Below are 12,688 nucleotides of genomic sequence, written 5' to 3'. Positions count from 1 at the left end.
TTCTCACTAAACATTCTCCTGGATCGTTTTCAGTTCCTCACATTACCACAACCTCTCCAAACTCCAGATTCATGTGTTTAGTTATCTGTTCTTAACATATAATTCATAAGGCAGAATGAATGTCAGGCACTGAGGATCACATAATAAAGAGAAGACAGTCTTTAACTGCAAAAAACTAGCCGTAGTTTAGGAAGGAGAAATAAGTAGATAATTACTATCTTCCTTAAGAAGCAAAAGTTAAAGGAGCAGAAGTTCAAAGTCATTCTTGACTACACAGCAAGTTCAAAGTCAGCTTGAAATACATGAAACACTGTTGCCAAAACAAAATGAATTAAAAACAGGCATTTGAAAAATAATACAACTATTAACAGTGCTTTACTTTGTCTTAGCATCCAAAAATTCCAAAGTACTACTTGTCTTAATGAACAAGGAGTGACCTTAGTGCAAAGGGACACTCTAAGCTGAGGTGTGGTTTACATAATAATCACACACAGTAGGGCCACATCACTGTAAGGGGCATAGTAAAATTAGTCCTCTGTGGCTGTGCAGGTTTCTGTATCTGCTGACTTAGATTCAATAATAGCTAAACTTAGAACCTTAATACATGTCTGTTATCAACAACAACAAAAATAAACAGAGGATTGTGGCATACACACATAATCGGGACAAATGAATAATGTTACCTGCAGGAGAAAATGGATACAGCTGGGGATAATTATCTTATGAAGCAAATTAAATCAGTCCCAGACAAAAAGCTTTTTTGTCTCATTTGTGGGTCCTAGATTTTACATAGATACATGGGACATGAAGCAAGAAGTAGAACTGTCTAGGGGAATAAACAAGGTGGACTGATGAGACAGTGAGGGAAAGTGGGGCGTATGTTAAATACGCATTGCATGACAATGCCTGTGTGTAATCCAAGTAGCATGCACCATAAAAGAAACAGCACATTAGTTTGTAAACTATAAAGCAGAAGTATAATGCTCTGACTACAGAATTTACTTTCATTTTTAAAATTGCCTTTCATGTAGGTCCCAGAAATTTGAACTCCATTTCTCTTCCTCTTGCTCCACAGCTAGCAATCCTACCCACTGAGTCATCTCCTCAGCTCTCCACATTGGCTTTGCTAGTAAAACTTTTAACATTGCTGTATCTACATCCTTAACTAAATTCAACAAATGATTGTTATTATGTGTATAAGTTATGGCAATAACTCTACTAGATGTTTGTTAGGGAAACACTTCTTTTAAAACCTCTTCTTTCCTTCCCGTGAATGCATTTCTGAAATTGGTTTTCTTTCTCTATGAAGGTTATTAGACTAAGCATAGAGCTGGCTCTAAACCACACTATCATTGCAACCTAGGTCAGATGTGTTAAAGCCAGTCCATTTCCCACCTAAATAACTTTAGCTATTATCATATAAGACATTTTGACCAAAGCATAGATAAAGTTAAGTTGAGAATTCACTATTTCATTCTTAAATTTTATTTTAGTTGATGACAAAGATTTATTGGCAATTACTTAACTCTACTACAGAATTTGGTAGCATTCAAGGACACTGAAACATTTCTTCCCACCTTATGGCTGTATACAGCATAAAAGGTGCTTATAGCTCTCTGGCAATGTTGCTCATGGCAGATTTGGGTAAGCAGCTTTCCTGTCTTTGGGTTAAATTTAGGACAAGGAGAGCAGGGACTGGATGTCCTTCCAAATAGTTTTTCATGATCACCTCTACCCTTTTATAGTTTGCTGGGTGTCAAAAGGGGCAGTGTCAATGTTTAAATCACAGGAATGTGGCTATCGGCAGGCAAGGTCCTTCCTGGCCTATTCTGCAGAGCTCTTGTATGGAGGTTAATTCTTCCTAAGTGGGTGGTGAGGCCAGTTAGCCCAGAACCAAGCACCTCAGAATTACTTGGCACTCATACTTTTTCCTCTGATTAAATTGCTCTGTAGGAAACCCATGAAACTTATCTTCAGACCAAAATCTCTAGGATTGGCTACTCTGCATGCTAGGCAGGTTCTGAAGACTGCTCACACTTCTTCTCAGCCCATAAATCATCACTATCTCCAACAGAGAAAGGAAAAAAAATTGTAGACATTAAGAGCCTGCCCCAAGTGATGTGGCTATTCAGGGGTTCTAGGCGGGGGATTGGGCTCTGATTGTAGTGGACTCCAGTGGAGAAATGCAGTCAGCGAGCAGATCTGTGCCATCACAGGCTTCTTGCTTATAAAACTGCAGTTTCGTGTTTACTCTGCACTCTTCTCACTGGGACCTAACTACCATTTAACCAATAAATCAGACTTCCAGTTTGTTTTTTTAAGGTAGCTCATAAGAAATACAGTGAATGTCATATTTACTGAAACTAATCTTCCATAAGACAAGGAGGATTTTGCTTATCTCTTCCCCACTGAATTTTGAGGCTGTATATACTTAATTTTTAAATTAATATTACTTATATGTTTGACTATTTTGCCTGACAATATGTCTGTGTACCATATGCACACAGTATCCTCTGGGGCAGAAAGATGGTGTCAGCTCCTGTGGGACTTGAGTTATGAGATGGTTGTAAGATACTAGGTAGGTGATGGGAATTGAACCTAGGTCCTCTGCAGGAGAAACCAGTTCTCTTAACTGCTAAACTCTCTTGTCCCTCAATTTGTCATATTTTATGTCTGTGTTGGTGATGTCAAAAGTAGATGAAGTTCAAAAATCTCTACAAATGAAAGCACTTTCAAGAAGTTTATAATTATTACTATACACCAATTTATGAAATAATCTATATGTGGGCACCACTGTGAGCTTTCAGTTTTGCATGTGAAATATCTTAATATTTGGATGGACCAAAATGTAAATATCTAAATGAATACAATTTTATCTGTATGGCTTTTTTTAATGATAATATAGAATTACTGTCTTTTTACAATTATTACAGAATACTAAATGTAAAATATAATGTACAGTTTGACCCTTTCTTTGGGTTTTGAAGAGAGAGGATGATGTATTTTGATGGGATTTAGATTTGATGTACTTGACTCATCCTTCTCTGACAGTAATATTTCACAAGGCACACTCACTATGAAGACAAAATCTATGATTGAGCTTGACTCATAGATGGACCCCACAGATACTTTTTATTTCCAACTAACAACAGAATTCTAATCATTCCAGCCTCCTTGTCCAGTTTACTGAATTCCTTCTCCATTTCTCAATGTTAGGTTCTTATTATCCTTAACTATCAGCTTACCCTTGTCTTAATGATTGTAATAGCTTGCTAAGCAATTTCTGTGTGAGTCTCTGTCTCTGTCTGTGTCTGTCTGTCTCTCTGTCTCTCTCTCTAAACACTTTGTTAGCAATGTATAAATAAAAGAAGAAAAATGAACAAAAAGAAAAGAAGAGTAAATTAAATAATATATAAGAATGCAAGTTAACACAAACTATCATTGACAAAAGGGAGAATGCAAAGAGAGAATAGGACTAAATAAGAAGAGGTGAGAGGATATGGTGTTGGGGGTGAGATCTAAGGTATGCTGAGAGGCATGTAGGAAATGGCCAGCAACAGAAATTGGTGTCACTTGGGCTAAATCTACTAAAAGCCCAACAAAGCCAAAGTGAGTGGCAAAATTTCACAAACTTGAATCTACAAAAGACAGAACCTGCCTTCTGTTGAAGTTGAGTTGTCTGCCTAGGCAGCTAATTTTACAAATATCGTGCTGTATTTCCCTCAACAACCAAGGGTTTCAATATAGCCATAGTCTTTTCTTCCAAGTTAGACTCATCCCTCTGTATCAATGTTTCTGGGATCAAGGTTAATATAATTTATAGTCATCCCTTCATTGTACATCCACCAAAAACAACAACAAAAAAAAAAACAACAAAAAAAAACCAAAACCCTGAAATGCCAGCAAAAAGGGACCAAACAAAAGCAATTTGAAAAAAAAAATACTCATCACAAAGATTGATTAAGATGCCTTGAGTATACCTTTTAAAGTCTGTCCTTGTCATTAGATACAAAGTCAGCAGTTAAAAATCAATTTTGCTTCTGTAAGCACTGGTCAATTTCTCCCACACAGTACATTCCCTTAACTAAGGGATATGCTTTGAGGATGTGCTTATTTGTTCTTTGACACGTTCAAATTGAATTTAATCCAAAAGAGGTTCTAAGCACAGAGTGCTTCCATCTCCCTTTTCTTTTGGCAAAAACAAAGTGTCTTTTCTTAGTTGGGAGATGGAAGACAGCAGCTTTTTCTTAGTGCAAGATAGAAAACAAGAGAGTGTCTTAGCGCCTCGACAGAGATGATTCTCTTAGAAAATGAGCATGGTTTTTATCTGCTTCTATTTGTCAGACTATGACGTATTTATCCTCATAAATATTACCACATGCAGAATTTATTACAAAAATCTGAAAACCCATAGGCTAGTAATTTTAATCTCCCATATTCTCCTTACTAAAATATTACATTAAGAATTCCTTTAAGGTAAGTAAAATAAATACTAGTTCCAAGTATAACTTCTCAAGGGCAACTGGACTGGTCTGAACGCAAAAAGTACATCCCAGGTGAGTTTAGCGAGATAGCCATATTAATATACATGTTGCTACAGTGCCTCCGCAGTAAAACAATGGTGCCAAGCTTTCATAGAATTACTGCACTTTTCAAATAAAAAAAGAGATGCTGCTCTCAAAATGTCACTACAACTTCAACTTTACCTGTTCTCATCTCATGTGAAATTTATAAACCTTGACTATGCTGATAAATTTTCTTAAGAGAGAGATCTCCAACAGAGTCAGCATCTGTACCCTTCAAGTGGTCTGAAATGTTTTGTATATAAAACAAAGTAGACTGGATAGTGGAATAAATTCAGTATAATAATAATAATTTAACAAGAGTATGGCCATGCATTACAACCAATACAATTTCTAATTCAATACAACTATTTTGCATACATACACGCCCGCATGCGCGTGCGCGCGCGCACACACACACACACACACACACACACACACACACACACACGGAGGAAGTTAGAGAAATAGATCCCTAAAGTAAACAAAACTGGTGCTATTTAAAAGGTTGTTCGGTTTAGAAGAAGTTGATTAATTATATCTGTTGATGTAACAGAAGGCATCCTGCAGGAAGATCAGTTTCAGATGGGTCTTAAATAATTGCAAAATAATTATACTTTCCACAAAAGGCCATGGAGCTGAGTGTGTCCTGGGTTAAGGGTGGAATGGAGGAAGTTGGGCAGGAGCTGAATGGTAAGGGTTAACAGAACACCTGGTCTCCATTACAAATCAGTTTCACATTCTTCTCTCATGAGCTCTAGCTTCAGCGACACACTGCAGATCCTCCCTTTATCTTTGGGACTTTTGCAAACGGTATTCCATCTTTTGGATAATAATTACCATCCCTACCAAGTTTACCTTCCAGACCCTCTCCCCTAAACCCTGCCACTCCATTCTGCTTTCAGATCTCAGCTTAAAGAATATTCCTCAAGCAACTCATCCCTGAACCCACCATTCACTGTCTTCCCATAGTTGGGATGGATTCTCTTCTTGCACACATGACTACAATTGTTTGTCTCACACATTTTCATTAAGTATTGGGGAGAATTTTGTTTAGAATTTATCTCAACCCAAAGACATGTTCCTAGGGGGCAGAGTCTCAGCTGCTGCAATGCCATAAGCATGGAGTGTTATCCTTGGCACTTGGCAGGTAGGTGGTGTTTGCTGAATAAATGGTTAAGTCACAGAAAGTATATACTCTTGTGGGGAAATGTCACTTCGGTAAAGCATATAGTTTGTAAGTCATGGATCCTTCTTATATCTCTTATGTAAGAAGGACACCTAGAAAACTTGTAAGCACCCCACACTGACTCAAACCCTTCATATTATCCTACCATGAGAAAATCACCTCTCATATAAAACTGAGAATTCTGTATTCTCAGTCTAAAAGCAGACAGTAATTAAGTATACACACTTACTTTTATAGATAGTTGTAGAGATACCAAAATATGGACACCTTAATCAAACAAAAATAATAAAGAATAAAACAACTTTGCTGAGAGGCAGAGTAAAAAATACAAAAATACCACAGAGTAGATGAGTACAGAAGATTTCTGTGTAATTTAAGAACGAATCATGTCATTTAACTCTGAAAGCTTCTTGCTACTCCAAATATAGAAATATTACTTACAAAAAAACCCCTGAAATATTACTTACATGCTAATTAATGTTCTTTCTTGCTCAGTCACCTGCTTGCTCATTGTAGCTGATACTTTCATTGACTTAATATGGCTGACACATACTCATCACCAGGTTCTAGTACTCTCCATTCTAAACTCAGCTGCTCTGTTTGCCATTCAACAAAGGGTGGGCCACAGGGTCTCATGATGTGATGCCATCAAAGAAAGAGAACAAAAAGGCATGAGCCCTGAGCCCTGAGCCCTGAGCCCTGAGCCCTGAGCTCTGAGCCCTGAGTCCTGAACCCTGAGCCCTGAACCTGCAAAGGCATACCAGAGCTGAGAGGGTGCTGTTTCACAATCTTCTCCTGTTGTTTGAGAGCTGTATCTAAAATATGAAATGACCGTTTACCCATGCCATGTATCGTAGCTCCTCTGTCAGGAATGCATATTCCCTGATACATTTTCCTCTGTGGATGTGGAGAGGTAGTGTACTTCATGAAAATGCTATCATGAGACTAATCAAACACATGCTTCTGGCTATCATTTTCCTGTTGAATATACCATCCAAAACCTGTGGCTCTGAAATGGGTATGTGTAGTATTCCTTTGCAACAGAAAATTGTTACTTTTTTTTCTGTGTTACAAAAAATATATTTGGGTTTTCTAAAGGTATTTTAAATGTTGTCTATTTGTGTATAGTGTATATGCATAATATATGATAAATGCAGATACATGCAAAGCCACAACAGGGTGTTGAATGCTCTGGAACTAGAGTTACAGATGGTAGCGAGCCACCACTTGGGAGTATGGAAGCAATCCCAGGTCCTTGGAAGAACACTACAAGATCTTTACCTTGGAGACATCTTTACAGCCCATTTAAAACAAAAACAAAAACAAAAAAACCAAAACCAAAAACTTCTCAAAGGACATGTGCTATTCTGTACACACAAAGGCACATCTTAAGAGAATCTTTGCTTTGAATAGTTTTTACATATTCTGTAAAATTGACAGATTTATACAGTTAGATATACAAGATTATCAGCCCTAAAATATATCACTATGAAGCTATCACTTCATATAAATAGCAAAGGGCTTTGGCTAATGCAGACCTTGTTTGTTTTTATTTTGTTGGAATTTTGGATTTTACTCTTAATTTTACACTAAAATAATATTGAAAAATAATTACCTAAATACTTCAAACCATAAGGACTTCTTGGATACAGAGAACATTGTTCATTTTTTCAATTTATATCCTTAGTCACTACATTGTGGTGCCTTTTGCCAAAACATTAAAATGAAAGAATTTAGTAATGATAAATTACCTTTAAGTAGGGCATGGCAGAATGTGGCTGATGGAGAGGATGGATCATGGCCAAGTAGAGAAAAAAAGAAAAAGAAAAATAGAGCAGATCAGGGAGTTGGAGGTGAGGTGGGGGGATAGAGCAGGTAAGGGGGTTGGAGGCAGTGTTGGGGGATAGGACAGATAAGGGGTTTGTAGTCAGGGTTAGCAACAATTCCTAACTTCTGAGATTGCCAGAATTTCACAGTTAAATCCTTTTGTTTTGGTTGTTCTTTTATAAGCAGAAATAAATCAATCAAAATGATTTCTGACTTGGTTCTAGAAGGAGTTTATATTCTAGAAACATCCCAAACCTATTTATGCTAGCTCAGCCTTGCGCATGGGGTAAAGAGCTAAGCAGACATCTTTAGGAAGAAAGTTCAGGACCACAGTGTCCTTGCCAAGTTCCTAGGCTCTTTGCCACTTGTATCTCCTTTAGAGTGGAGAGTGGTGAGTTGTGCTGGCTGGCCTGAGCTTCTTTACTGCATGCTGTGGAAATGTTAGCTATCTTTAATATCATTTGCAATGGATACATTAACTATTATCAGACAATACAAATTCAATAACATTTTACAGTGGATTCCTAACCCAAAGTACCTACAACAACAACAACCCTGCATGTCAGGCTCTGTTCATTTCTTTCCATGAGATTCATGCTCCCCATGGGCTAGAAGGAAGATTTCACCAAAGTTCAACTTGGGGAGACCAATGAGTTTATCATGCTTTTTCACAGTGGGAGGGATGATTATAGGAATGTGGGTGGCCCTCAAACAGCAGCAGCACAGCAGTGTTCTATGACATCATGGACCGTGACCTCATAGAACTTGCATCACAGAGTCTGGCTTTTAGTCAGCCTTTTATTTCTACATACACCCTAGCATCTCCTAAGATCACCTGTTGCTGGTGTGGATGGTACAGCAGAGATAAATAGGTAAAATCCTAGGCAAGGATTTCCTGATCATCCCCAGGGAGTTTGAACAGCGTCATTACCATTAGTAGACCAGGTGCCATTGTATTAGTGCTCTATTTTAGTTGCCATGGCTACAGGACAAAGTCCAAGATGGCATCTCCTCAAAAGCTGAGGAAAAAGCATGACAGACATAATACTTGCAGGCATTGATTCACTGTTTGGAAGGTCTTTTTCTGAATCCTGACAAGAGTGTTTCCTTGTGACATAGGCCAATGTTCAAACACCACATGCAGTTCCTGCTCTCAGGAGAGCTTCAAATATAGTGGGTGAATGTATGGCTAATTGTGCAAAATCAGAGCTACAGAGGCCCATGAGGTATCAAATATGGAGACATACAATTCATCTTCAGTATTAATGAGATATATATATATATATATCATTAAAGAGAAATAGTTCTTTGCTTTAAAGCTTGGTTTCACTAACTCACTGTCTGGATAACTGATGTTCTCCTTAAAATGGAAACATTAAGTGTTTAAATAACTCATATAGTGTGCTTTCATGGGACTGACTCAATATGTCCTCAAAATTTGACAGATATGATGTCTATTATATTCTTCTAATGGACAATTATATCTATCTGTTCTTGGATGTTTTAAACAAGAAAGCCCACTGTTTGTACTTGAAGAGTATACTTTGCCTTCTTATTTGATAATCCTTTGGTCTATCATGCTGAATTCAGCCCTTCAGAAAGGAACAGACAGCAAGGCTCTAGCTGTAAGCCCCTCCCAAGTCCTTCAGTAAAGCTGCTGATGCAGGGGGCACTATCTCTTCTCCTATGTAGAACACTGGTCTGTAATGAACATGTTTGCCCAGATGAGAGTAAAATGGTTCTACACAGAGACAAGGGTGCGAACAGAAAGTTAGAATCCTTCTTCAGAAGAATGCCCAGCCCCTAGGCCACAGTCACCATAGCCCCGATGTCTGAATCACACAGTCACCATAGCCTTGATGTTGGCATCATATAGCCAACACACTGTTTTGTTTATCCTGACTTGAATTTGCTTTCTGAAGCTTGTCATCTCAGTAACGTTTTCTAATCACACAATGGCCAAAAGGATGTTTTCCGAAGTTCAACGGGTAAATAAATGGATGTTCAGAATTAAATGAGTTCTAGTGGAAGAGTGAAAGGGGATTTTGGATGTGAGGGGGAGAGGGGAAACTCCCCTTTAAGAGGGGCAGTCAGCGTTCTTCAAATAGTCCATATTATTTTCTCAGATCTAAAAAGCAAAAGCAAATTTCTCAAGTAACTAGGAAGTATCTGTGCTTAGAAAGCCACAGGGGAGAATATTAAGGAAGAGATTGACTACATATTCAAGAAACAAGAAGGAAGAGGAGATACTCCTGGAAGTCGGGAGATAATTGCCTTCCTGTGCAAAGGAAATCTAATGTGTAACAAGTAGTGCACACAGCATGTCATTACTGATAAAGCATCAGAGTTTTACCAAGGAGTGTCCACTTCTAAAAACCTTTGTTGAGAAGAGATGCACTAATTTTCATACGTGGGTAAAACAGTCTAATACTTCTCCCATTTTTCATCGTCATCAATAAACATCCTGTCAAATATGCTGTATATCTAAGTAGACTCGCAAGGATGAAGAGCACTGTGCCCTGCTTCCCACTGCTTTCTGCTAGTTAGAGCCAAATACCATTCTTACAGTCTGAATCTCCCCCACAGTGCATGTTTTTGGATAACTTGGGCCCAGATGGAAGTGAGAAGCTTGCAGTGTGGACCAGGAGACTGTAAGGTTGGGACTCTGAATGCTATTCTTGGTTCTTGCTCAGGACTTTAAACTTTTTTTTTTATTAGATATTTTCTTTATATACATTTCAAATGCTATCCCGAAAGTTCCCTATATCCTCCCCCCGCCCTGCTCCCCTACCCACCCACTCCCACTTATTGGCACTGGCATTCCCCTGTACTGGGGCATATAAAGTTTGCTAGAACAAGGGGCATCTCTTCCCAATGATGGTCGGCTAGGCCATCTTCTGCTACATATACAGCTAGAGACACGAGCTCTGGGGGTACTGGTTAGATCATATTGTTGTTCCACCTATAGGGTAGCAGACCCCTTCAGCTCCTTGGGTACTTTCTCTAGCTCCTCCATTGGGGGCCCTGTGTTCCATCCTATAGATAAATGTGAGCATCCACTTCTGTATTTGCAAGGCACTGCCATAGCCTCACATGAGACAGCTATATCAGGGTCCTTTCAGCAAAATCTTCCTGGCATATGCAATAGTGTCTGGGTTTGGTGGCTGATTATGGGATGAATCCTCGGGTGGGGTAGTCTCTGGATGGTCCATCCTTTCATCTTAGATCCAAACTTTGTCTCTGTAGCTCCTTCCATGGGTGTTTTGTTCCCTATTCTAAGGAGGAATGAAGTATGCACACTTTGGTCTTCCTTCTTCTTCATTTTCTTGTGTTTTGCAAATTGTGTCTTGGGTATTCTAAGTTTCTGGGCTAATATCCATTTATCAGTGAGTGCATATCAAGTGACTTCTTTTGTGATTGGGTTACCTTACTCAGGATGATATCCTCCAGATACATCCATTTGCCCAAGAATTTCACAAATTCATTGTCTTTAATAGCTGAGTAGTATGCCATTGTGTAAACGTACCACATTTTCTGTATCCATTCCTCTGTTGGGGGACATGAGGGTTCTTTCCACCTTCTGGCTATTATAAATAAGGATGCTGTGAACATATTGGAGCAGGTGTTCTTATTACCAGTTGGAACATTTTCTGGGTATATGCCCAGGAGAGGTATTGCTGGATCTTCTTGTAGTATTATGTCCAAATTTTTGAGGAACCTCCAGACTGATTTCCAGAGTGGTTGTACCAGCTTGCAATCCCACCAGCAATGGAGGAGTGTTCCTCTTTCTCCACATCTCGCCAACATCTGCTGTCACCTGAATTTTTGATCTTAGCCATTCTGACTGGAGTGAGGTAGAATCTCAAGGTTGATATGATTTGCATTTCCCTGATAATTAAAAATATTGAACATTTTTTCAGGTGCTTCTCAGCTCATCAGTATTCCTCACTTGAGAATACTTTGTTTAGCTCTGTACCCCATTTTTAATGGGGTTATTTGAATTTCTGAAGTCCAGCTTCTTGAACTCTTTGTATATATTGGATATTAGTGCCCTATCAGATTTAGGATTGGCAAAAATCCTTTCCCAATCTGTTGGTGGCCTTTTTGTCTTATTGGCAGTGTCTTTTGCCTTACAGAAGCTTTGCAATTTCATGAGGTCCCATTTGTCAATTCTTGATCTCACAGCACAAGCCATTGATGTTCTGTTTAGGAATTTTTTCCCAGTGCCCATATGTTTGAGGATTTTCCCCACACTCTCCTCTCTAAATTTCAGTGTCTCTGGTTTTATGTAGAGTTCTTTGATCCACTTAGACTTGAGCTTTACAAAAGAAGATAAGAATGGATCAATTTGCATTCTTCCACATAATAACCACCAGTTGTGCCAACATTTTTTGAAAATGCTGTCTTTTTTCCACTGGAGGGTTTTAGCTCCCTTGTCAAAGATCAAGTGATCATAGGTGTGTGGATTCATTTCTGGGTCTTAAATTCTATTCCATTGATCCACCTGTCTGTTACTGTACCAGTAACATGCAGTTTTTTATTTTTCTTTTTAATCACAATTGTTCTGTAATACAGCTTGAGGTCAGGCATAGTGATTCCACCAGAGGTTCTTTTATTGTTGAGAATAGTTTTTGCTATCCTAGGTTTTTTTTTTTATTATTCTAGATGAATTTGCAAATTGCCCTTTCTAACTCAGTGAAGAATTGAGTTGGAATTTTGATAGGGATTGCACTGAATATGTGTATATTGCTTTCAGCAGGATAGCCATTTTGACTATATTAATCCTGACAATCCATGAGCATGGGAGATCTTTCCATCTTCTGAGATCTTCAATTTCTTTCTTCAGAGACTTGAAGTTCTTATCATACAGATCTTTCACTTTCTTAGTTAGAATCACACCAAGGTATTTTATATTATTTGTGACTATTGTGAAGGATATTGTTTCCCTAATTTCTTTCTCCGTCCATTTATCCTTTGCGTTGAGAAAGGCCACTGATTTGTTTGAGCTAATTTTATATCCAGCTACTGCACTGAAGCTGTTTATCAGGTTTAGGAGTTCTCTGGTAGAATTTTTAGGGTCACTTATATATATAATCATATCATCTGCAAA

General features: G+C 38.3%; 1 protein-coding gene across 7 annotated transcripts in view; it reads right to left on the bottom strand.

Moving 5' to 3' along the window:
- Prex2 (phosphatidylinositol-3,4,5-trisphosphate dependent Rac exchange factor 2) overlaps nucleotides 1-12,688 on the bottom strand; it is a 321,717-nt gene that overhangs the window by 45,546 nt on the left and 263,483 nt on the right. The window contains exons 1-2 of one of the 7 annotated variants that reach the window (XM_085835640.1): nucleotides 8,121-8,328; nucleotides 7,503-7,529 (exon numbers count right to left, since the gene is read on the bottom strand). The exons of 5 other annotated variants lie outside the window; for them this stretch is intronic. The gene's annotated coding sequence lies outside the window, so the exon portion shown is untranslated. Of the gene's footprint in view, nucleotides 1-7,502; nucleotides 7,530-8,120; nucleotides 8,329-12,688 lie in introns of those variants that run through there. One more of the 7 variants, XM_021163585.3, reaches the window with a different exon arrangement.

Source organism: Mus caroli, unplaced genomic scaffold (genome assembly GCF_978045245.1).
Source record: "Mus caroli unplaced genomic scaffold, Mus_caroli_1 scaffold_1, whole genome shotgun sequence".
NCBI lineage: Eukaryota > Metazoa > Chordata > Mammalia > Rodentia > Muridae > Mus > Mus caroli.
The sequence above is the reverse complement of the archived record's forward strand: the minus strand, read 5'-3'. Positions and strand labels throughout refer to the sequence as shown.